The sequence below is a fragment of the Phascolarctos cinereus genome, unplaced genomic scaffold, assembly GCF_003287225.1.
Source record: "Phascolarctos cinereus isolate Bilbo 61053 unplaced genomic scaffold, phaCin_HiC Scaffold_9;HRSCAF=440, whole genome shotgun sequence".
NCBI classification, from domain to species: Eukaryota; Metazoa; Chordata; class Mammalia; order Diprotodontia; family Phascolarctidae; genus Phascolarctos; species Phascolarctos cinereus.
In genome coordinates this window covers 225,236,303-225,260,211 of record NW_027556402.1, presented here as the reverse complement: position 1 = coordinate 225,260,211, position 23,909 = coordinate 225,236,303, and the positions used below count along the sequence as shown (strand labels likewise).

At 43.2% G+C, this 23,909-nt stretch overlaps 1 protein-coding gene across 5 annotated transcripts in view; it reads left to right on the top strand.

Moving 5' to 3' along the window:
- Positions 1-23,909, top strand: part of BDNF (brain derived neurotrophic factor) — an 80,525-nt gene that overhangs the window by 30,231 nt on the left and 26,385 nt on the right. The window contains exon 1 of one of the 5 annotated variants that reach the window (XM_020977978.2): positions 82-351. The exons of 3 other annotated variants lie outside the window; for them this stretch is intronic. The gene's annotated coding sequence lies outside the window, so the exon portion shown is untranslated. Of the gene's footprint in view, positions 1-81; positions 352-1,777; positions 1,945-23,909 lie in introns of those variants that run through there. One more of the 5 variants, XM_020977980.2, reaches the window with a different exon arrangement.

The following is a 23,909-nucleotide window of genomic DNA, read 5'->3' as shown; positions in this document are numbered from 1 at the left end:
GAGAAGCCCTCTCGTGGATTCCCACCCACATTCCCATTCAGAGCCTGAGAGGTCTGATCCAGCTCTCTCTCTAACCCTAGTGAGCGAGCTAGCATGAAATCTCTCTGCCTCTACCAAGATCAAATGGAGTCACTCAATCAGGGGATGCCATTATTACCTGGACCATTCAATTTCCACTATCAATAATTTAATCGATTTACGGCAGAACAGAAGGAGCACAGGCAGGCACCAAAGACTGATCTGGACGGAGGGGAACCGGAGGGAGTGATATTTGGGAATTTCGGGCAGAGTTTCCCCCCTCCCCAGGCGTGGCTGTCTCGATGTTGACTTTCACAAGTAGTGACTGAGAAGGTGGGTTGCTTTGCTTTCCTTCTTCCGTGAGGGCTCCGCAGCGCGTGGATTTAGGACCGAGCCCGTCACGCCTCCGGCTGCTGCGTGGCCCCAGAAAGTAACTTAGCGTAACGTTATCTGGGGCATTCATTAATAAAAAATGCTGTTATTATCTTGATTGAATTCCTATTAGGCAAACGATGGAGAGGTCAGCGAGCGCACTGTATTTAAGCGGGCGGGTGTTTAAGACAACGAGTAAACCACTCTTAGGCACGCTCTGGGAGAAGTGATTGTGGACATCCCGCGGGGACGTCCCCAGTGGTCCTCCTGCCAGGGGGCAAGGCGGTGGGGGTTAGGAGGGGCGGCTTTCTCAGGAGATTTGACGGCCCCCCTCCCCTGGGAGTCCGCACACACAGCTTGTCTGCTCTGGACAGGGGAAGCAAAGTTGCAAAGTGGGGGTCTCAGCAGTCAGTAGAGCTGCCGCCGCTCAAGCTCCCATGCCCCTCCTTCCCTGGTTTTTCTCTTCCCCCACCCATTGTACCTCTTCTCTCCACACATTCTCCCCCCTCCCCCGAGGCGCTGCAGAATTAGGGATATACAGGAAGACTAGGCTTAACTGTGAGTTACCCACGTCCAGCGTCTCTCAGACCCACTGGGCTGGGATTCTGCTTGGCCCTGAAACCTCCTCTCCCCACTCCCCCACCATAGCTAACCATCCGGGGGTGCCCGGGCGCATCTCCCATTCTTGGGCTGCCCAGACTCGGGGAGCAACGCTAAAGGACTCAGTCTCTGCGTTTCAGCCAAATGTGTCAAGTGATAGTGTCAGTGGTGGCACAGTGGGGGTGGAGGAGATTGGCACTGCCTGGGACCCACAATACCTACGGTCAAGGGACTAGAGGCCTGAGTAGGACAGACCCGAAGCCTTCGGGAGGGATGCTTGGTGCCTAGATCCTCGGGTGGAAAAAGCTAGTCCTAAAATTCACCAAGGGCCGAGGCTGGGGTTGAGACTGGGGAGGAAAAAAAGACGCCGCTTTCCCTTTAAGCCTCCGGCCCAGCGCTGGTGTCTCCGGCGCTGCTACTCCTGGGGTTAGTTTGACCAATGGAAGACCAAAGAGGTATCTAAATAATTTCTGACCTACAAAAAGCAGAAGGCAATTGCTTGTCTGGCTATCCCTCTCTCCTTCCCTCTTTCACACTTATACACACACACACACACACACACACACACACACACACACACACACAAATTCACGCGCGCACACACATACGCACACACACGCGCGCACACACATACGCGCACACACGCGCGCGCGCACAGATACACACAAGCTGAGGCAGCCGCGGGATCCTGGGGGGTGAGGGAGCCTGGCTCGCCCCCCCCATCTCCCGCCCTCCCTCCTCCCCCGCTACCCCCCCCCTTCATGAAGCTTTGATGAGACACTTGAGCTGCTGCTGTTGCTGGTCGTGCCGGCGGCGGCTGGGACTGGGGCGCGGACTGGGCTCCGGGGCGCGGAGGAGAAGGAAAAGGAGAAGGAGGAGGAGGAGGAGGAGGAGGAAGAGGAGGATGTGACTCTCCGAAGCAGGGGACCCAACCAGCTTTGTGTGGACTCTAAGGTAGGGGAGAGCCTCGGAGTCGAGCCGTGTCAGGGAGGGCAGGACGGGGTTCCGTGGGGGATCAGCCCTTGTTTCCCCGAGAAAGTTGTTCGCGGAGTCGGAGGACGCGAACGCAGGGCTCAGGGGCCTCCAAATTGGGGAAGGGGTGACTTTGCTTTTCTCTCTGGCTCTCCCCGAGGAGGGTTAGAGGGTTGCAGTAAGTTCTGGGACCTCTAGTCCCAGACAAACGAAGCATGTGTCCCAAAGGAAAAAGGGAGGCTGGCTGCTGGGACCTGGCCCCGGGGAAAGGGCACTGAAGAGTGCGCCCTAGAAGGGGCTGACGAGTGAGGGCACAGAATCAACGAGAATCTGGAGGAACTGGGACGTGCGTGTGGGCTGGAGGACGGAGGGAACTGGGGAGAAGCGAGCAAATTAGGGGCGCGAGACTTTTGGGAGGTCTCTGGCTACTTTGAGGGGATGAGGGACGTCGGGGATCCCACTAACAGTCTGCAAAGGGACCGAGGGCGAATTGGAGGGGCCAAGACTGAAGCTGCTTGTTGGCGTGGCCAAATGAGGGATTGGGAGATGAGGAGGGGATCCTTCCTTGCTAAGAGCTGGACTAGCCCCTGTTCTCGAACCCCATCCCCTCCATTCAACTGCCAGGCCTCCACCTCATCCCCTGGTTCCATCCCGGTGGGGCCAGCTGGGCTACAGTCACCTGCTTCCCGAGAGTTGAATCCCGAGTAAAACTGACAGGTCCGGGGAGAAAGTATCTTTCAAAACTTAGCTTTCCCTGGCAGTCCACACCTGGCTCTGCCCCGGGATGCGGGATTCCAGCAGCAATAACTTCCCTAACCCCCTCTCTCTTCTCCCCCCCTCCCCGCTCCCTCCGAGGATGGCTTTGCTAACAAGTCCAGTACCAGCTCTTCCAAGTCCCCAGGGCCCAGTCTGGTCTTCTTGGTATGGGAGAGGGGAGAGGGAAGGGGCGCAAAAGTTTCGACTTGGTGCAGGAGAGCTAGCTTAGGGTTGGTATTTGGGGGTGAGCGGGAGAAGTAGAGCGCGGAGCCTGGAGAGGGGGGACCGCGGGACGAGAGGATATGGCCGGGCTCGGAAAGACTCCTGCCTTCATGTATGAGAGTGGAGAAGGAAGAGTGAAGAGAAGGACTCCACTAGAATTGGGGGAGTCCCACGGGTGGTTGGGGCGGCGGGAGAAGAAGCGAAGAGGGTATCCGAGTGGGGAGACTGCGTGCGCGCCTCTGGGGAGTGAGCAGCGCAGGCGGCTGGGTTTGTGTTTGCTGGCGGGGGTGGGTGGGGTGGAAAGCTGGGGGAGGGGGGTGATTGAGGGATGGGGGTGGCGGGGGACAGAGGAGCTAGGGAAGGTATAGGGTGCCCTCTGCCGGGGAAGATTCGAAGCTCAACTGCAAGGCCGGGGGAGGGAGGAAGGGACTTCTGGGCTTCTCTCCCACCCCCAGGGCTGCGACGGAGAGAGGGAGGAAGGGAGGCTGGCCCGGGCTCTCCCCATCCCCGGGGCTGCCGTGAGAAGCGGGGGAGGGGGAGGCTGGCCGGGGCTCCCAGGCGTCTCTTCCCGTTACGATCCACCTCCGACAAGGTGGGACCACCCCTAGAACCAGGAGGAGGTGGGATCCGCCGAGTGGTCCCGCTGGGTCCAACAATGGTGCACCCAGGAAGGCTTCTGACGCGTGTACGGTGATGTCTGGAACTGATTTAAAAACCTGGCCTCGCCATCACTGTACGGCTTCAAAGGGTGCTCGCCAGCGTTAGCTCCTGTGCCTTATTTTAACTGGACTTGTAAGAGGGTCGGAGGAGCTTCTCTGCCCCCCCCTTTCCCCCCACCCCACCCCGTATCAACAGTAACCAGTGAACATTTTCTGACAAGAGTGAAGGAATGTTCTTGGCTGGGAGCTAGGGAAAGCATATTTCTAAGTGTTTATTTCAGAAGCTTAGTCCACCTAGTACTGTACCTCTTTCCGGAAAGCAGTATTGTACACATTTGGGTACTTTGGTTTTGGTTGAAAATGGGACTGGGATGCTGAAGGATATCCCAAGAATCAGAAACTCCTCTAAAATGTTCTTTTCCTTTCTTCTAAAAAACAAAATGCTATCTGTACTTGTAGAGTCAAAGCTTTCCTCTTTTTTTTCCCCTTGGCCCTAAAATTTGATCTTGTCTGTTTTCCATCCTCTGTTATTGCTGCATAATAAAAGAAGTAATTTGTATAAACATGGGAGTTTCTCATTGTTTGCTTTATGCAACATAAAATTTCCTAGGTTGAAGGTTACTTGGATGTGACATGGCCAGCTTCAAGCTATTATAGCTCATATATCATGTAGAGGGTGTGCATTAGAGTCTATGTATAACATTCACTGAAACCATATTGTCTGATGTTGCAAATGCAATAATGGAAAATTGCTGTTGCTTGAAGCTTGCTTACCCCTGAACTAGCAGCAGAGGTAAGCGAAAAGGAAAAAGAGACACTTGTTGAAATGTAACCATAACCTGGAGTGGAATTTAAAACATGTTGGTTATCGTAACTGGAATTCCAGCACCTTAAAGACTTCTTTTCTCCTTTTGTTTTCAATGAAAAAAAGATAGATGCAGCAATAAAAAAAATAGATACCAGATTATTGCTGTCTGGTGATTGAGATTTTTATAGAGAACATTTTATCTTTCTAAGCACATTAAGCAAATCAGAATTATTTCCAGATGATTGCATGTTTGGGGGAACCACTGTAATAGTGGCATGCATCCTCAGGTATTGCATTTTTAAAAAGCAAAATACAACTACAAAAGCTTTTTTCCTCATCAAAAAAATAGATAGTTTTAATTTTGTTTTTGTTCAGTGATTGTTACCATTATAAAATCAATAGTTATTGGACAGCCTAACCTCTGACAGCTAAGGTATTCAGGAAATCTCTCCTAACATGCCCTTTTCAATATAGTACACATGGACAGCTTTACTTTTAAGTAAAAAATAATTCAGAAAATTGTCATTAACGGAGAATGGAGAGATCGAATATTCATTTAAGTTGTTTTGCTACTGCAGGTTAATTGTGCAAATCTAATAATGACAAAGGAAAAGAGAGTTTTTATTTTTAAAATGTCATCACTGAAAGTCTGCATTCCCCGTCTTGTTTTGTTTTGCTTTTTGAACTAACTATGGCTAATGTGCATTTCTGAAATCCTTCAACGAGTGATTGGATTTCCAGCTTAATAGGGGGCGCCATTAGGATGCAGGCTATTCTATTCTCTTCTTACTGGAATAGTTGAGCGTCTGAGCTCTTCAGTGACCAAAATGAAATGATTGATAATTCTTTTTTCTTTCCAAGGCAAAGCAGTCCTCATTTACAGTTAGCCCCTCGGCAAGCTGAGCATGCTCACCTGGAAGTAAACTAAAGGGCAGGGTTACAGTTTTCTTCCATTCATATCAAGAACTTTAAACAAATGTATTTTATTCTTTTTTGTGGTTGTCTTCTTTAAAAAAAACCCTGCATTTGTGCAGGTAGTAAAATTATGAAAGAGAACACAATCTTCACCTTTTGTCATGAGAATATCCATTTCTCCAGGGTCAACAAGAAGATCAACAGATATAAAGTTTTAAAGTATCATAGAAATAATAATAATGATAACACTGAAATTTCAGTGCTTAGGCTGTTAGGAGACCAAGAGAGGAAATAAGAAAAAATTCAGACTTCCTGTATGTAAACAGTGATAGTAGAGCTTGGCACTGTGGCCAAGCTTAGGATTCCTTTTAAAATGAAAGTCACTCCCCTCTTTTAGGCAGCTGTACTATTGATTTATTTTAATGGCTAAAATGTAATTTTCAGCTTAGATCTCCCTGCATGGAAGATTTCAGTTTTCATGAAGCAGCCCAGGCTCAAGTGTAAGCGGATATATCCCTTTAATAGGGTAATTACTAACTTGTCTAGACTTGTTTTCAAGCGATTGTTATGAGCACTCAGTTTCCACTAATTGCAAAATTGCTGCTTAATTGAAAGACTCTCAATCATCTAGTGCAGCAATTCAGACCCTGGCAGGCTCTGTGATCTCAAACTGTGAAGTGCATTTTAAACAGGAAGCAGGGAGAGAATTCAGTGCAATTTTAGCTTTTCAACTAGGGTGCTTCAAGGAAGACTTTCAGTTGAGGTGGAAAACACGTGGATGACAAAAATAACATTAACTTCCATTGTAATAAATTTTCTTTATTAGGATGAACAACACACAGATGTTCTTCAAAAGTGAACCAACAGACGTATTGGTTACACCATTCATTCAGTCATTCTGGTTTGCACAGACTAAAGTTAAGCCATATATTATGTTGATAAATTAAATCCTTATGTCATTTCCATGTGGGGTTGAACTACAATAGATTCAGCAACTGAAAAGAAAAACGGGTATTTTTTGAGTGTGTAAGTAATCAACTCCCCTTTAAATTTCTACTTATGACCAAGAATTTAAGAATTCTAAACCTAATTTTATAAGTTACATACATCACTCATTTTCTGAAACGCTTAAATCAAATATACTAATTAGCTGTGTAACCCTGCTCAAGTCCCCTAACATTTGCCTTAGTTTCCTCATCTGTAAAATAAGGATAATAATAGCACCTACCTCCCAGGGTTGTTGTGGGGATAAAATGAGATAATATTTATGAAGCACTTTGCAAACCTAAAAGCACTATATAAATGCTAGCTATTGTCATTATTAAAGTTAGGACAGCAGATAGTGAATATATGCCATGGTTATCAGCCTTTAACCTAGTGCAGAATTGAGAGTTGGAGAAACTTGGGTGTAAATCCCTCCAGGGCAGGGGTTCCTAATCTAGGGTCCATAGAATGTCCCCCAAGGGATCCATGGATAGATTTCCAGAGGTCTGTAAACTTGGATGTGGAAAAAAGAAATTATAAATTTATTTTCACTAACCTTTAACTGAAATTATACGTGGTGTGTATGTGTGTGTATGTATATATATATACATATACATATATATATATATAGGCAACAGATATAATTCTGGAACTCCTGACACACATAAAAAGGTCAAGAACCTTTGTTTCTGGCTGGATGGTTATGGAAAAAAGTTACTTACCTTCTTTGAGGTTTAATTTCTCATCTGTAAAAATGTTGATGATGATAATAGCTATAGTTCCTACTTCTTTCCATCCTGAATCTCAAATGAGATTATAGATAAAGTAATTTGCAAACTTTAAAGTGCTTTTCAGGTCAGTTATTATTATCATTCCATCACAGATGAACAACTGACTAATGAATAGGAATGTGTTGGCTTGGAAGTCAATTTGTAGAACGGGGATTGATCTCTAAATTCAACCCATGGTAGTCTCACTTCATTATGGATCCATTTAAGAATGAGTCCGTGATAGATCACAGGATCACAAACCTAAATCTCATAGTGACTTTAGAGATCATGGCACCATAGATTTAAAGCTTTAAGTCATCTCAGATGCCATCTTGTTCAATCTCCTCATTTTACAGATGAGGAAACTGAGGCCCAGGAAAGATAAACAACTTGCCCCAGGTCACAAAGGTAGTGAAGTGTCAGAGCTGGGATTGGAATCCATGTCCTGAAGGAAGAAGTGAGATTATAAAACCACAGTTCTGATGCCTCCCATTCAAAGCCTAGGTAAATTTTGAGAGCGTGTTCTGTTAAAGTTGGCTTTTTTTTCTCCTAAGAGCAAAATAAGCTAATTTACAAGGTTCCTTGACAGCTATGAAAAGTACAAGTTTATTTGCTGGGGACCCCAAAGAGTCTATGTGCATTGGTATGGAGCTCCCCTTCTCCAAGAAGTTAATTTTAAAAGAACGCTTCCTCTGTTGTCATGGTAGCCATCTCCTGATCTGAGAGCTCTTAGAACCTAGTAACTGGAGTGTGCTTTCATCTTACTTTCTCTGGGCTGATGGAAATTTTATGATTACCTTCTGTGGGTTCTAGGCATGACTTCTCACTGTGGGGCAGTTAAGGTAGGATTTCTGATTCCTGTAGGGATGTGCCTGGAAATATTATGGAAACAGCCCTGAATTTCAAATGGGCTTATTAGCATAAAGCCTAGAAGAGAGTCTGTCATTTAATTAAAGTTATTTACGGGTGAAATGAAGGTTTGCGGGAAAGGAACCTCTAGGAAAATGAAAGGAGCAAGTCCTCATCAATGAAGCCCTCTGCCCAACGTCCCAGAAACTGGAACACTAGTGCCACCTAGAGAGGAAAGCCCCAACTTACCCAGCCAAGGCCAAGGGCTCCAGTGGTCTTCAAGGTCACCATATCCTCAAGCTTTCCCCTTTGCATCATTTGCGGGATTGAAGAGTGTGTGTCTGTCCCGGTTGGGGAACAAGGGGTTGTGGGAATGTTCTCAAGTATTTGGAGCCAAGACTGCTGTTGAAGGAGAGATCCTATAACTCAGTAAACCCTCTGCAGAACTTTTTGGAGTGGTTTAAATGTAGCCCTTAACTTAACATAAAGGCACCTCGAGCTACCTATGGACTGACCTCAGTTTTACATTTATGATTTCCAAGGAAATATATGGAGACCGCAAGGTGAAAGGTTTTGCTTTCAGTTATTTGCCTCAGGCATTTTCTTATGCTTTCTAAGGTACAGGAATACCAAGTAAGTGGAAGAGAGAAAACTTCTAGATTTATGTGCTCCCACAATTTACTTTTAACTTGAGAAATAAAAAAAAAATAAAAAGAAAGAAAGAAAAATTTACTTTTAACTTGAGAAGATCTAAGGATGAAAATAAAAGAGACAGTGTGGCCTATGGGATAAAGAACTACTGAGTGCCTTGGAATCAGGCAGGAAATCAGGTCAACAAGCATTTATTAAGCATATGTTATAAAGAAATGGTTTCAGATGACCATAGCCACATACTAAACAAGTGTCTACTATGTGCCAGGCCTTGTTAAGTCCTGGGATACCAAAAAGAACAAAAAAAACAAATTCCTCCTCTCAAGGAAATCACAGTCTAATGAAAGACATGGGTTCAAATCCTGCCTGTGACATATACCAGCTATGTGAAGTCAAGTCACAATCTCAGTGTCTCAGACAATAGATTATTCAGCCTTTATTCAGCACCTACTGTATACACTTATCACTGTGTTAGGTGCCATAGATACAAAGACAAATATGAAAGTCTCTTCCCTCTAGGAGTTTACAGTCTGGTACAGAGATCCTGACTCTAAACCTTACTCCCTGTGTGACCTCAGACAAGTCACTTCTCTGGCCCTTGATTTTTTTCATCTGTAAAATGTGGGAGTTGTGCTGTGTCAGGAGGTTCTTAACTGGGATCCATGGACAGATTTCAGTGGGTTCCACGAATTTCCACGGGGAGAGGGGAATTAGCTCTTAATTTTCACTTAACTCTCATTGAATTGAGAATTTCCTTATCCAATTATTTAAAAAGTTTATTCTGAAAAGGGACCTATAGGCTTCACCAGACCCCAAAGGGGGTCTGTGACCCACAAAAAGATCAATTACTCATATCAATAAGGGATCTCTGAGTTCCCTTCCAACTTTGGACCTTTGGTGTAACTAGACACATAATTAATACAAGATTTGTTGGGAAGGCACTAGCAACTGGGGATCGGGCACTGTGGTAAAAGCATCAATCTGATTCAAATCTCACCTCTGAAAGTTACTCCCTGTGTTTAACCATTCTGGGCCTCAGTTTCTTCATCTTTATAATGGGAGAGTTGGAATAGCTGTGCTAAAGGCAAGATTCCTTCCAGTTGTAGGTCTGGGATCTTGTTCTCTGAGCATATGCTCTCACCATAAGATTCAGAAGGGTTGTCAGTCTGCAGTAGTAGAAGGAATTTTCACACAAAGAGTTTTCCACACCAGTGAAATCATAGATCATGATCAAAATAAGAGGATAAAATTAAAAATCTCATGTCATAGGTATTTAATAGCCCAGAAAGAAATGGTTTCAGATGCCCATTCCCATGTACTAAACAAAGATCTTTTCTCCCTGTCCCAGCTTCTCTTCCCCACCCATCAAAAATGATATTTGGTCTAAAAAAAAGGCAATTCTGATTCAGAGTTAGAGATTTAGTGCTGTTACACAGGGGACTGGCATTTCTGAAAATGTTAACACCATAGAGGAAAAAATTCAAACAAACTGTGTTTGGGGGTTGGGGTAAAACCATATGTTTTAGGGGAAATTGAAATAAATACAATACTTTTTCCCCAGCCCCATTTACAATATAAAGTCACTTTGTTAGCTTAGTGAGATTTTTAAAAGTATCACGTGTGACTTTCTTTGTTTAAAAAAAAACATGCTTGGCATGTGAAATTCTAAAATATCTTTTATTCAGACATCAGTTACAAAGATGTGTTGCATATGCTTTTTTTCATTAGAGGATTTCCTGGGGAAAGTGAAAGGTTAAATTAGAGATAAGGTTCCATTCTGCATTGGTGGAAGGAGATTGTACACTGGGAGTTTCCTACTGAGTTGAAATCACAGGTCTAGACAAGAAGAAAAAAAAAGAAAGAATTTGCTTTTAAATAAAGTTAAAGTTAAAAGGCTTTATTTGAAATAAAGTTAAAAGGTTTTTTTTTTTGGTTGTGAATGGACCTGAGCTACTGAACTTTACAGCTTCTAGTATCTTTTCATTTTTGTAAGTTTAAGAGCAGGTGGGGGTGGGGGGAGGCCAGTCACTTACATTATTATAAAACAAATACAATTATCAATTAATCAACAAGCATTTGTAATTGTCTTTGTTCGTTTTTTTTTCTTTAAATTACAAGCCAGGTACTGTTCCATTTTCTGGATGACTTAATATATTGGCTCTGGTGCTAACTACCTGTGTGACCTTAGGGCAAGTCATAATGTCCTTGGCTCTAAAGCCCTTATACAATGAGGGGGTTGGATAAGATGGTCTATAAGGTTCCTTCCAGGTCTAGAAATGTGAGCCTGTGACCTAAAAGTGGGACCAGATTGAGATGATATTTTTTCGTAATTAATTAATTTATTTTTAGTTTTCAACATTCACTTCCATAAGATTTTGATTTTTAAATTTTCTCCCCCTCCCCAAGATGGCATGCAATCTGATATAGGCTCTACTTATACATTCATATTAAATATGTTTTCACTTTAGTCATGATGTAAAGAAGAATTAGAACTAATGGGAGAAACCATGAGAAGGAAGAAATGAAACAAAACAATAAAAGAAAAGGAGAGCAAATAGTATGCTTCCATCTGCATTCAGACCGCATGATTCTTCTTCTGGGTGTGAATAGTATTTTCCATCATGAGTGTTTTGGAGTTGTCTTAGATGCTTGCATTGCTGACAAGAGCTAAGTCTATCCAAGTCAGTCATCGAATAATGTGGCTGTTACAATGTATGAGATGATCTTCTTGCTAACAAATTTCTTGATTTGGTGAATTCCCAAACACAGACCAATCACTTCCTTACTATACAGAAGATAGAAGCATTTGAAACATTAGAAAATCAAAGATATTGATACTATGTTAATGGGATGGGGATGATTGGCAGACTATCAGATTATAGTCCTAGCATAAAGACGATTCTGTATTAATTTCAGCAGCAATTCCACTGCCTCCTATGGTCTGTGCTCCATATGAGAGGCAGCATAGAACAGGGGATAGGTATCAGCTCTGGAGTCTTTCAGGAACACCTGGACTCAGCTCCTTCCTCTGACATAGGCTGGTTCTTTAACCCTCCAAAAAAATCACTGAATCTCCATGTGCCTTGGGCAACTCCCTCAGACTATAAATTGCTGATCATGTATGGAACTATGTTGGAAGAGGGATTTTTCTCACTGGGAGTTCCATAATGAAATCACAAATCTAGATCACTTCCTTCCCCTCCAAGAGTTATGGAATACCCATCTCCAAAGAGCTAGCAATCTTTGCAGTATAATGGGGGTGGGATGGAATATGAACTGCATAGAGGTTCATAGGATTTTGAGTTAGAAGTGACTGTTGAAGTCAACTAATTCACTCTCCTCATTTACAGTTAAGGGTATTGAGACCCAGACAGGGAAGGCAGCTTACCCAAGGCCACACATACTATAAGTAACTGAGCCACGATTTGAACTCAGATCTTTTGGTTTTAAACTCAAGGCTCTTTCCATGATACCATAGGGGCCACCCCCCTCCCCACTCCCAACTGGTATTTTATGCTATGATAAGAGTAAAGGAGAAATCCAGGCAATATTCAAAAAGTTCATTCCAGGTTTGGGGACCAGCTTATTGGAATGTGTGCAAGTGTGAGAAGGTAGGACCAGATGTGGGAATAATGAGTAGGCCCCTTTGGCCGAAATAAAGAGCCACAGAATAAAATAAGATCAGAAAAGTAGTATCACAGATTTGGTGCTGGAGGTGACCAATGAAGTCCAGTTTTATTCAAAAGACAAGGGTGATGAGATTTTAGGCTTTACAGCATCAGACCTCTGTGTCAGGAAGATTATCTTGTTCACTATGTGAAAGGTGGTTTGGTGGAAGGAAAGACTGACAAACAGGGAGAACATTTAAATGAGTCTTATAACGCAGGCCAGAGAGTAATGAGGACCTTTAGCCAAGGTGGTAGTTACAGGAATGCATAGAAGAGGTAGATGAGAGGGAATTTGTGATTATTGGGCTATGTCTAAAAGTACCTTTCCAATGCCAACCTTTTAATCAACAATTGGAATGCTTATAAAGTGTGCAGCTATTCATATAAAATGTGACACTTGCAGCCAGGCCATACGGATAGCTAACATGTTGGATGACAGACTCGGGACTCACAAACAGAGTTTGGAAACCTTGGGCCAAAATCAGCAAGATGAAATTGAACAGTAATACATGTAAATTCCCACATGTAGGTACAAAAAATGAATTGTTCAAATATGTTATGGAAGAGACATGGTTTAACAACAGTTGAGCAGTTTTTGTTTACTCTAAGCTCAGTTGGCTGCTAAAAAAAAATAGATCAAACAAAACCACACAAAACATTCTTGGGCCATACATACATACATACATGTATATATGTGTGTATGTATGTGTGTGTGTGTGTGTGTGTGTGTGTGTGTGTGTGTGTAGTGCCCAGTAGAAATTTGATTAGGGCAGAAAAAATAGCCACTTAGGGAAAATTTGGAATGAGGGATACTTTAATATTAAATATTAGTGGCATTCATATGTCCATTTAAGATTTGCAAAGCACTTTAATTAATCAATCAACAGTTTTATAATCTATCAGGCACTGTGATACAAAGACAAAAATGAAACCACCATAGTCTGCAAGGAACTTAAATTCAATCATCTCATTCCCTGTTCCCCAAACCACCATAAGATGGGTGCTATTAATATCCCAATTTTGCAGATGAAGAAACTCAAGCTCAGAAAGGCTAAATGTAGACTGCCCCATGGTGACACAGCTCACAAATGTCAGAGGTGGAATTTGTACCATTCTTATATTTGAAAATTCTTCTCTGTAAGGAATATAGGTGTTTATTGGACATAAGTCACATCAAACGTGTTAGAGTGAAGGCTGAGAGTCTCCACTGGACGAGAATACACATGGGGCACATACATCAAACCTAGCGCAAGGCACAGATATGCCTCATATGCTACCCTGGCCAGACCACATCTAGAGAATTATGTTAAGTTTTGGGGTTCTGTGCTTCAAGAGGGAAATTTTTAAGATGGAAAAACTGGAATATATCCAGAAAAAGGTTACCAAGATGGTGAATGATCTGGAAACCATGTTTCATATTAGAATGGTTGTTTAATCTAGAGGAAAATAACAGAGGCCGTAATTACTGCTTTCAAATATTTGAACAGCTGTCATTGGGAAGGGGAACAGGCTTTTTCTTGTATTGCTCCAAAGAACTGGACCTAATGGATAGGAGTCAAATAGAATCAGTGGAAAGAGGAACTTTCCAATAGTTAGGGCTGTCCAACACTGAAACAGACTATCTTAGGAAGTAGTCAGTTTTGGGTTACAAATGTTTTGCAAAGGATTCCTTCCTTGCATAGGTGAGGAGTTGGAATATCCAGCCTGTAAAGTGCTTTCCAGGATTCTGAGATTCTGTAATGATAAATGTGTTTGTTTTATAATTCATTGAAAAGTGGGAGTAATATCATCATTCATCAGTCCATCTCTTCCTTGAGTCTTGGATCCAAGTAGTTATGAACTGGCTGATAAAATTCTTCCTGTTTCTTAGTAAAGTCATTTACTGTACTTTCTTCTGTACTTGCAAAAGGAAATACATATTAATTCTCAAAAGCAGTTGTTTTTTAAATGAACCATTGAGTAAGGAAAGGCTGACAAAAGCTGAATGTTCAGATTCAGGTACAGGGATTGCTGAAGAAGTGCACTTTTTGAACTTTAGCATCTTTGTAGAGTTGTGCAGTTGAGTCTGGAAGATGCAATGTTCCTTATGCCTCCAAGCTCCCTCAGATCTTCAGCTGTGGACCTCTCCTTGAAAAGTTTCTTTGTTTTAGAAAATATTCTAAGTACACTGTACCCCCTCTCCAAGTGAGTATTACGATGGGCTGCAATGTCATTATTTTATTCTCAGAATTCTTTTCTTCTTGCTCCTTCTTGAAAATAGAAATTGCAATATGAGTAGCTTTACACGGTTCCTAACTTGTTTTGTTCTTCTATACATTATTTGGAGAGTATCCCACTTCACTGAGTCACTAAGACGCAAACTAAGGTCATGGGAGGCCCATCTTCCTACAGTAATCCATTATGAAATCTCATGCCTCATTCATGTAACACTGCGTCCTGGGCCAACAAAGTCAACATTCTATCTCCTCCGGTTCCTGTAAGATTTCAGACATTTGGTACACTTTGCATGTTTTCCGTCCTCTCCTATTTTAATGCTTTCAAATAAAGAAATAAAAGATGAGGTGTCATCGCATGAGTTTATGAACCCTTTTCTCGATTCATTTGCCTCTAAGTACGGTAAAACATAGTGCTTCATTGATTACTCTATACACGGATTCCATTATCCATTCATATTCTGACTCTGAAAGAGGCTTGCTTAAAGAATAATCTGCTGAGCAAATGGTCTTAGTGATAAGAACTCTCTGCCAGCCTCCAGTGGCATTCTGGGAGAAGACATGGCACTCTTGCCAAGAGTTGGGGCTGCTTTTCCTGATCTCCAGGTTTTTCCTGGTCTGCAAATGGAAGCTTTGGAAGTTTGGGGACTTGCTTGCCATGATGGCTTACGTGAGCATGTTGATTGGGCAACCCTTTGTGTTGACCGCGTCGTTATAGAAGTGCCTAGAGCAGGAGCTGCCAGAGTAGAGAATTCCAAGAGTTATTTGCCATTTTTTCTTTGCTGGGGTATTTTTGACTCATCACAGAATTTCAGAGACACAAGGGATCTCTTTGGCTATTTCGCCTCACCCTTATGCTAGCAAGGTTCCCTTCTACAACATACTCAACAGATGGTTGCCCATTCTTTGAAATAAAACCAACAGGGAGGACTCACTCCCTCCTGGAGCTAGCCGGGTGCACTTGTGGATAGTTGTAATGCAAGGTAGTTGAACCTGACATCAAGCCTGAGGGCAGAGACTGTTTCTGCTTTTTCTTAGCACAGTGCCTAGTACACAGGAAGCACTCAATAAATACTTATTGATTGCCAGATGATCTTATGAGACATAATCCTATGAGATCAAGTCTATACCTTGACCCAAACCAGATTTTTTTAAATTGATGTGCGGTAGGTTGTTGGGGTTTTTTTAAGTGTGTTTTTGGTCATTCCTAGACCCTAGAGGAGACACACACCACACAGCTAGAGGCAGAGAGGTTGGGTATAGATATTCAAAAGTTTAAATCCGTATAGCACTTGCCTAACTAAAGCTCCACATTTCTATAGTAGCTTAAGGTTTGCAGAACTCTTTGCTCAGAACCCTGTGAACTAAGTAGTAGAAATATGACCAGTCAAGGAAATCAAGAGGTTGGGTGATGTGACTTCCACTCCTGGTTGCACCCTTCATCAAGCCTCAACACTGAGGCCAGTGTTTTTTCCCTTACGCCAGCCCCACAAGCAGACCCCTCTGTCAGCTATAGGTTGGCTGCAGTGGCTGCTGAAGGCTCCTCCAACTTTAAACATTTCTGTGATTCTGTGAACACATTGACCCAGGAGAGTTCCTTGAGGGCCGGGACCATGTTTTTGTCTTTCTTTGTACTTAGCACAGTGCCTGGCACATAGAAAGCCCCCTACAAATAGTTGGTGATTCTTCTTCACAGGTGTGCCTGCACTACTAGGCCTTGAATTTAGGCATAAGGTCAAGTAGCTTTCTCCTGTGCTAAGATCCCTATGAAATCCTGCCCATTAATGTCCTGTATGTAAGGGAAGGAAGCTTTACATTGGTGGCATGTTTTGTCCCATTCAAACAACAGTGATGACCATAACAACAGCTAGCCTTCATAAATGGCACTTTAAGGTCAGCGAAGCATGCTGCATAGTGGACCCAGCTGAGTGGCTCTATAGAGAGAATCTTGGCTTTAGATGGGGTGGTGTCAAACTCAAAGAGAAATGGCTCCCTGGGGCCCACATATGGACTTAGAAAACCACAAATTAACTTTTTTATGTTGTATTGTGTTCTGATTTATTTTGTTAAACATTTCCCAATTACATTTAAATATGGTTATGGACCCTGCTAGAGTCTGGAAGACCTGAATTCAAATCCTACCTCTCTGGTACTTGTTAGCTGGATTGGCCTTGGGCAAGTCACTTAATTCCATAAGATTTCGTGCTTCCTTAACTACTCTTTACAGACCCCAATACCCATTCATAGTCTGACTCTCAAAGAAAATTCACTTACAGAACACATGCTGAGGCAATGGAATGAGGGTCTCCGTTGTTGTTAAGCCATTTTTCAGTCATATCCGATTCTCTGTGACCCCATTTGGGGTCATTTCTTGGCAAAGACACTGGAGTGATTTGCCATTTCTTTCTCCAGCTCATTTTACAGATGAGGAAACTGGGACAAAGTTAAGTGACTTGCCCCGGGTCACACAGCTAGTAAGTGTCTGAGGCCAGATTTGAGCTTGGAAAGATGAGTCTTCCTCACTCCAGGCTCAGCCACTCAAAACATTCTATCAATCAGCTACTAAATAGTGTCATTTTCCTAAGAGGCACTTTGCTCTTATAAGAACTTGGTGGGGCATCTAGGTAGTGCACTGCCCCTGAAGTCAGGAGGACCTGAGTTCAAATTCAGCCTCAGACCAAACACTTGACACTTATTAGCTGTGTGACCCTGGGCAAGTCACTTAACCCCAATTGCCTAAAAATTAAAAAAAAAATTTTTTTTAAAAGAACTTGGTGAGTTTTTCCTGATCACCAGCTCTTGACTTGTCTACAAATGGTCACTTAAGTCTCAATTTCTTCATCTATAAAATGGTGATAACAGTAATGCCTACTTTACACAGTTGTTGTGAGAGTTAAATAAGAAAGCATATGTTTGCAAACGTGAAAGTTCTGTATAAATGCTGGCTATTATATTATGATTGTTATAATCTCATTGGAAAAAGCTTTCATATTCATTATCTTATCTGACCCTCTGAGTAAACTGGATAGATAAGAGTAGACACTATTCCCATTTTGTAGATGAGGACACTAAGGCCCAGAGAGGTCTAGCTGTGGACCACCCCAGCTAGTTAGGGGCATAAATAGGTCACCTGGTCCTAAAGCCTTTCTATCAAGCCATCCTGTCTACAGGCAGGGCTTTAACTTTTCACAGGAAGGATTAAGGAATGGGATTTCTCTCTATTCGCCAACCCTGGATACCAGATATAGAATATTATGGTTATCTCAGCCTGTTGCCTTCTTTCTAAAGCAGGCTTTGGCTAAAGGAAGTTTCCTGTTTATAAACGTATATAGGAACAATAATCCTCCTCTACCTGAATGACCTGGTTTCTTGATACTTTCTATAGAAGCAAGGATCCCTACAAGTCACTCCTGCTCATGGGGACAATAAGCAAAGTCCATTCTGCTCTGGAACATGGAGTGTAGAGAAGAGAAGACTTAGGCCTCCATGATAGCCATCTTCAAGTATCCATAGGCTTCCCTGTGGACAAGATTGGACTTATTCTGCTTGGCCCCAGAGAGAATGAGAGTACAAGTTAAAGAGAGAGAGATTTAGACTTGGTGTCAGGAAAATTTTCCTCAAAATTAGAGCAATTATTCAAGCAGATTCTAGGTAACCTCATCTTTAGGATTTTGTAGGGAATATGCCAGTTCAGGGGTGGGCTGGATTGGATACCCTTTAAGATTCTATGATCCTATCAGAATGTTCTCAGTTCATGTTTACACCCTTGTGGGCAATACCAGAATACAGCTTCATTAGATCCCTTGGAAGGTGACCTCTTCCCTGGTTTTGTTTGTTCATAACATTCCCTTGTCTGTCCATTTCCCCAGATCCTACCCATCTTTCAGGGTCTGCTTCCTCCAAAAATCCTTTCATGACCATTTAGGACCCCCCCCCCAATCTCCACTTCTTGACCTCTACACACTAAGATTTTTCTATCACGCAACTCAGTGCAGTTCAATTTGTATCATTAGCTTTTGCCATATGTTAGCCACCCCCCCCACTAGCTCGTAGGCTCCTTGAGGGCAGAAACCATATCATAAGATCACAGGACTTAGAGATGGAAAGAGATCTTAGAGAGTTAGCCCAATTTTTACAGATGAAACTGAGATAAAATAATTCTCCTAAAGGTCACACGGCCAGTAAATAGTGGAGGTCAGCCAGTTCTAAATTCAGGTCTCTCCCCACTACACACCCTACAATGTCCTGGATGAATAATGAATGCTCAATTAATACTTGGTTGATTTTTAGTTCCTTATTTCCTTTATGAGAAGGATACTGCAGATAAGGGCATCACCTTAGCCAGCAGCAAGTTGATTATACCTGGTTAAAGGTCCCCAGTTAGAAATGAGGCTGGGTTCTAGGTAAATGTAGATGGATTGCTTGGCTGCCATTGTACAAGAGCCAGCCACTGGCTGATACTGTACTCCTCATAAATTGTTCAAAGAGCATTCTGGATCATAGGTGCCAACAGATGAGTGGAGCAGATGGACATGTAATTTACTCCCCATTTGGTGAGATCATAGCTGCCTCTCCTTGGCCTTCCTTTAAAATTAACCCATATAGCACTTTTTAGTTTTACATAGTACCTCTTGGGGATGGTAATTTAGAGCCTATGAATTCTAGGTGTGGCCCCTTACTACCTCTTGGACAAGTCATTAAACCATTCAAACTGGGCCTCAGTTTCCTCTTATGTAAAATGAGATGGTTAGACTACATGACCTCTAAGATCTCTTCTTGCTCTAAATCTATAATCTCATGACTTTATGAGTGCAGAAATAATTTCCAGATAGCATTTGGAGTTAGGGTTTCCCAGTAGCAAAGGAGAAAATAGCCAGGGCTCCCTTTCACCCAGTCCACAAAGAGCAAAAACACTGCTAGTCATAACCTTCAGCTTGACTTTATAATGATAAAATAAGTTCTATCACACCTTCCTCCCTGCTATACCATCCAAAGCCAATTATTTCAGTCCCTTCACTCTATGGTCACTGAAAAAAAAAGTGTTCTATTTTTAAAAAAGAGATATTAGATCTTTCATGTAGGAAGCAGCTTGGCTAATCTGAATCCTCAGCCTCTAGAAAACAGACTGCAGAGTCTCCTGGTCGTATGCCCCTGATGGGCATCTGGGCAGAGAACTGTTTTCCCATGAAAGTCATTGATGGAAAGTTGAGGGTATTCGTTCTTTCCAGAGCCGAATCCTGTAGTTTTCTTGTAATGCCAAAGGATTACAGTGAATAGTTATAATTAAGATGTCTTTGATATGGAAACACATTTAAAAGCTTTCCCCATGAATGTATTATTGTGCTTCTGTAAACGGGGAAAGCCTTTAAAATGGTCTGCCATATTCCATATAAATCATTCCTTGGGAGGCAGGAGTGGGGATGGGGGTGGAAGATGACTTTGGGAAGCATGCTGATTTAAAGTCCCAAGGCCTGGGTTCAAATCCTGGCTCTGCCCGTTACTTCCTGTGTGACCTGGGACAAGCCACTTAACTTTTCTGAGTCTTAGTTTCTTCATCTGTAAAATAAGGGGGTTGGAACTACAGGTCCTTTCCATCTCTATGTCTGTGGAATATATTCTGGCCACAATGGCCTCTTCATGCCTTGAATGTGACCTTCCATCTTTCATCTCTATGCCTTTAACAGGCTGTTCCCCACCCCCACCCCCAATACTGGAATGCTTTCTGTCTTCAACCTTTGTTTGCCCTTGGGATCCCTAGCTCCCTTCAAGACTTCTTTCTAAATTTAATAAGCAGTTTTAAAACTTCAAATGATATGTAATAAAAGTTCCCAGGTTCATATGCCATCCTCCTTTTTTGTCTATTAAAAACTTTGTTAATAATTAAGTTCATAATGAAAAAGAAAATTTAATTTAAAAAACCACCCCCATTCAGATACCCCTCCTCTTCCACAAGGCCTTTCCTGATTGCTATTTTTACAAAATCCTGCCTTTCTCCAACTCACCCACCAAAAATATTACTTTGTATATAATTTGGATTTATTTATCTGTGTGTGTGAGGTTCCCCCCACTAGAGCATAATCTTCATGGCTAAAGCTATAGCATTTTTTATTTGTGTCTCTGGTACCTAGTACCATCCCTGGAACATAGTAGGCATTTAATAGATGGTTTGCTGAATTGAATTAAATTGAATACAAGGACGCATGGCAATATAGATAAGTAGATATATCAATATAGATATAGATATGTAATATTAAATTGAATACAAGGACACATAGGAATGTGTGTGTATCATATATATATATATATGTATGTATGTATATATATGTATATATGTATGTTTATATATATGTATATATGTATATATGTATGTATGTATGTATGTATGTATGTATGTATGTATGTATGTATGTATGTATAGAAGGGTTCTTGGAGGCTATCAGATCCAGGCCTCTCATTTTTACAGATATGGGGAATGAGGCCCAGAGAAGGGGAAGCAGCTTATCCTGGGTCTAGTGGCCTAGGAAGGATCTGGACTCTGGAGTCTGGTCGGTCCCCCCAGGGCCCTTTCCCTATGGTCCAGCGGCTGGGCTCATCTTTCCAGAGGAGGTGCTCCCAGGTCCCAGCATGCTTTGCTCCAGGTAGGGCCATGGATGGTTCCCTGAGCTCCTCCGGCCTCCCTGCCTTGGTCACTTTCATCTTCACCAAGTTCTCTGGTTTTCTGGTGAGGCTTCTAGATGGGTAACCCTTAGGGCCCCTGCCAAGATGGAGCCCCTCAGCCAAGCGTGTCCCTGCCCCCAAAGTCACCCCTCTGGACACAGCCATGATGCGTGCCAGAAGGGATGGTGGCCTTCGTGTCTTCTGGTGTCCAACCAAGCCCCAGAGTGATTTGGGGGAGACCCCTCTGGCCTCCCTACAATGGCTCGCACAGGGCTGGCCATGCCTCTTTGTTGGCTAATTCTGAACCTGTGCACCTCTGGGGCAGAGGGGAGATGATAAAAGAGGCTTTTCCCAAAGGGTTTCCAAGCTTCCCTTGTGACAGGAAGACAAGCCAGTAAAGCAGGTGGGGGTGTGCAGGGACCCCCAGGCACCAATAAAGACATTCCACATTTGAGGTCCTCTTTGGCCTCGGCCCCCCAGCACCCCTATCTCCATGGCTGATGGGGGCCTTTGAGGGTGAGCCCCCCAGATCATGCTCTGGTTCATGGGCCACCCCCTTAAAGCCACAGATGGCTCTGTGTGGAGCCTGAGCTCAGGGTCGGGAATCCAGTGCAAATCCTCCTGCTTGGTCCGGCAGGCTCCTTCTGTTTCCCAGGCAGATTTCCCCTCCCCCTCCAATCCTGAAGTGGCTGCCAAGCCTCCTGGCTGTTAGAGGAAGGGGCTGGGGTCTTCCCTCAGAGTCCTCTTCTGTCTCCTTCTGGGGGAATGCCCTCATGAGGGAAACTTGGTACCGAGCTGTGTTTCAGATGTGCCTGAAGGCATGTGGGGAAGGGCACAGGGATGGCCAGCCTCCCCACCCCAGAGCCCGTGGTCCACGGGCCCTTAAGGGGGCAGTGGGCACAGTCATGCCCTCCTGACTTAGAGGGGAAAAGATCCAGGCATGGTTTTATTGGCTACACTCCCCTACCCTGCCTCCTCTGCTTTCAGCCCCATTCTCCTGGCTTTCCCCCCCACCCTCATCCTGATGGGAAAGAGGGATACCACTCACTGAGCTCTGGCTGCCCCCCATCCGCCAATGGCTGTGTACCCCACTCCAAAAGGTGGCGCTACCCGCTGCTCTCCAGAAGAGGGCCTCTTCCCCACCCTGCCTTTGTGGTGGCTGGTTGTTTCTTTGTTTTTGTTGTTTTTTAGGCAATTGGGGTTAAGTGACTTGCCCAGGGTCACACAGCTAGTAAGTGTCAAGTGTTTGGTCTGAGGCCACATTTGAACTCAGGTCCTCCTGGCTTCAGGGCGGGTGCTCTATCCACTGCGCCACCTAGCTGCCCCCTGGCTGGTTGTTTTTAAGAGGCACCTACAGGATGGTGGAGCCAGTACAGATGACCTGAGTTCAGATTCTGCCTCTGCTATTAAATAGCAGAGCGGCTTAGGCGAATAATTTCACCTCTGTAGGCTTCAGTTTCTGCATCTGGAATAAAAATAACTAGCATTTATATAGTGCTTTAAGGGCTGCAAAATACTATGTGTGTGTGTGTACACACATATATATATACACACACATATATCCCTATGCCTACATATACATATGTGTATATATTTATAATATGCATGTGCATATTAATATAAAGCCCCTACTGCATGCCAGGTACCCTGCCAAGTGCACATATATGCATGGGCATGTGTATACATACATATACATGTGTCCCTATGTCTATATATACACATGTGTGTATACATATATGATATGTATGTGCAGATCAATATAAAGCACCTACTATGTGCCAGGTACCGTGCTAAGCATACGCGTATATATAAGCATGTGTATGTACATACATATATATATATTCCTATGCCTACATGTACATGCATGTATACATATATGATGTATATGTGCATATCAATGTTAAGCACCTATATGTGCCAAGTACTGTGTAAGTGCACATACATGCACATGTCTCTCTCTATATATATGTACACACACATATATACACCCCTATATATACACATATATCCTCATATGTATTGTGTGTCTATGTCTATCTATATACATCTTTATCTAAACATAAAAACACATATATAGAAATAGATAGATGTATCTATCTATACATACTTGTATACAAATATAGCTAGATATAAATAGGCAGCGAGGGGGCACCATAGCGCATAGAGGTGCTGGGCCTGGAGTCAGGAAGACTCATCTTCCTGAATTCAAATTTGACCTCAGATACTCACTAGCTGTGTGACCCCGGACAAGTCACTTCACCCTATTTGCCTCAGTTTACCCATCTGTAAAATGGGCTGGTGAATGGCAAACCACTCCAGTATCTCTGCCAAGAAAACCCCAAAAAGGGGTCACAGAGTCAGACACAACTGAAACAGTGGAACACAGTCAGATAGATAGATATCGATATCTACATCCAGATAAAGATATGGACATCTGTTATCTAGGTCTAGATCTGGACGTGTCAGTGTATCCAGCTATCTATCTGTCGCTATATACAAAGTTCCATTTGACCCTCATGACTTTGTGAGGTAGATACTGTTATTATCTCTATCTTACAGATGAGATAACTGAGTCTCAGAGAGGTTAAGCCACTTACCCAGATTTACACAGCTAGGCCTTATCTGAGGCAGGATTCAAACTCAGGTTTTCCTTTGCCATGAACTAGCTGTGAGTCTATGGGGAGTCCTGTAATCTCTTTGGGCTTTGGTTTCCACCTCTACTGGTGACACAGTCTGCCTTTCCTTACTGCAGAGGGTCAGAGGAGATAAAGATCATGCAAGATCTTTTCAGTGAG